Source organism: Brassica napus, unplaced genomic scaffold (genome assembly GCF_020379485.1).
Source record: "Brassica napus cultivar Da-Ae unplaced genomic scaffold, Da-Ae ScsIHWf_650;HRSCAF=955, whole genome shotgun sequence".
In the NCBI taxonomy this organism is placed as follows: Eukaryota; Viridiplantae; Streptophyta; class Magnoliopsida; order Brassicales; family Brassicaceae; genus Brassica; species Brassica napus.
In genome coordinates this window covers 82,501-85,260 of record NW_026016711.1, presented here as the reverse complement: position 1 = coordinate 85,260, position 2,760 = coordinate 82,501, and positions in this window count along the sequence as shown.

Sequence of the window (2,760 nt, the reverse complement as noted above, 5' to 3'; positions counted from 1 at the left end):
CTTTGGCAATTCTATTTATGAAATAAAGTTTTTACTTTATATATGCCTTATACAAAGTTGAAATTATTAAGAACATAAAACAAAGCCATTTTAAAACATACTTTAACCTTAAGTAATGTCTAAGGTATTGACTCTTGTCTATTTTCAGAAATGAAAGAAGACAAGAACCAGCTAGTAGTGGATAGTGGATCAAGTCACACTATATTAAAAGACAAAGATATTTTGTTAACCTCATTTTAAAGAGTGCCAAAATAATACTATAGCAGGGACGGCCAGCCTTATTGAAGGCCATGGCCCGGCTCACTTAGTGATGCCTAAAGGCACGCATTAGAAATCTCTAATGCATTATATTCTCCTAAATCAAAGAGAAATCTGTTAAGTTTCAAAGACATTCGCATGAATGATCTACATGTTGAAACTAGGGGCGAGGGAAAGAAAGAATTCCTCTTGATTTATGAAAATGCCCAAGGCCATAAGAAAGTCCTAGAGACTATCCCTGCTATATCAATAGGCCTCTATTGTGCAATATAAAATCGAGTGAGGCTAACACTTCAATTCCTAATGAGTTCAGAGAAGCCTTTAAACAATGGCATGAAAGGCTTGGCCATCCTGGCAGATCCATGATGCGCAAAATAATCTCGAGCTCAACTGGCCATTCCTTGAAAGATAGGATAACTATCCCTATGAGCATTACATGTATTCCATGCTCACAAGGAAATTAATAATAAGGCCATCACCTGGAAAGGTGAGTAAGGAAACATTAAACTTTCTGGAAAGAATACATGGTGATATATGTGGACCAATACACCCACCTTGTGGGACATTTCGATATTTTATGGTCCTCATTGACGCATCGACCAGATGGTCGCATGTTTGTCTATTATCATCTAGAAACTTAGCATTGGCAAGACTATGGCACAGATCATAAGACTGCGAGCCCATTTTCCAGATTTTCCACTAAAGACTATACGTCTGACAATGCAAGCGAATTCAGTTCCCAAGCTTTTAATGATTACTGTATGTCCATGGGGGTAAGTGTGGAACACTCCGTGGCACATGTACATACACAGAACGGATTGGCCGAATCCTTCATTAAAAGAATCCAGTTGATTGCTCGACCATTACTCATGAGGTCGAAGCTACCAGTATCAGCTTGGGGACATGCGGTATTACATGCTGCTGAATTAATACGCATAAGGCCATCCAGTGAACATAAATATTCTCCATCCCAATTACTCTCGGGTCATGAGCCAGACGTATCCCATATCAAAACATTTGGATGTTCTGTGTACGTCCCTATTGCTCCACCACAGAGAACAAAAATGGGACCTCAAAGGAGGATGGGAATATATGTTGGTTTTGATTCTCCAACCATTATTAAATATCTTGAGCCTACTACTGGAGATTTATTTAAGGCCAGATATGCTGATTGTCATTTTGATGAATCAGAGTACCCAACATTAGGGGGAGAAAATAACAAGCTGGGCAAAGAAATTGTATGGAATCAAACATCCTTATCATGGCAAGATCCTCGGACTCAATCATGTGATTTAGAAGTCCAGAAAATAATACATATGCAAAAGCTAGCTAATCAATTGCCTGATTCCTTTGCTGACCCGAAAAGAGTGACTAAGTCCTATATACCAGCTTGTAATGCACCAATAAGTATTGATGTCCATGATGGACACAATCAAGTGGCTACAGAGTCTAAAGCACGTCTTAAGCGTGGTAGACCAATTGGTTCCAAAGATAAAAGACCTCGGAAACTAAAGAAAGGTGCGAAAGAAACCGAGGTCATAGATTGTCCAGACAAGGCCGAAATGGCCATGCCTAAGGTACCAACCAATGAGACTCGGGACGCCGAGCCTCATGGTACTGAAGGTGCTAATGATGAGATCTCAATTAATTATTTAATGTCTGGGACAAGATGGAACCGGAAAGATGTCGACATCAATGATATATTGCATACCAAGTAGCCCTTGATGTGATGGACTTAGATGAGGATCATGAACCCACGTCTATACTAGAGTGCACTCAAAGATCAGATTGGCTCAAATGGAAAGAAGCCATAAACGTGGAGTTAGAATCATTTAAGAAAAGGAATGTCTTTGGATCGATTATCCGGACACCTTATAATGTTAAACCAGTGGGATATAAGTGGGTATTTGTGAGGAAGAGAAATGAACATGGTGTTATTGTAAGATACAAAGCACGGCTTGTAGCACAAGGATTCTCACAAATACCAGGAATCGATTATGAGGAGACATACTCCCCTGTGGTGGATGCAACTACATTTCGATTTTTAATAAGTCTGGCCATCAAAGAAAATTTGGATATGCGGTTAATGGATGTTGTAACCGCATACCTTTATGGTCCACTGGATAATGAAATATATATGAGATTACCAGAGGGTGTTGAGCTTAAAGCTAATAAAGGTTCTCGAGAAGAACACTGCATAAGGCTGAACAAATCCTTATATGGACTTAAGCAAAGTGGTCGAATGTGGTATAATCGCTTAAGCGAATACCTTGCCAAAGTTGGCTATAAGAACGACCCTATCAGTCCATGTATCTTTATAAAGAAGTTTGCAAACAATGGATTTGTTATCATAGCAGTGTATGTGATGATTTGAACATCATTGGAACCCCTGGGGAAATCGCCCAAACAGTTGAATATCTCAAGAAAGAGTTTGAAATGAAAGACCTAGGTAAAACTAAAGTCTGTTTGGGGTTACAACTTGAGTACATAAAAGGAGGAATC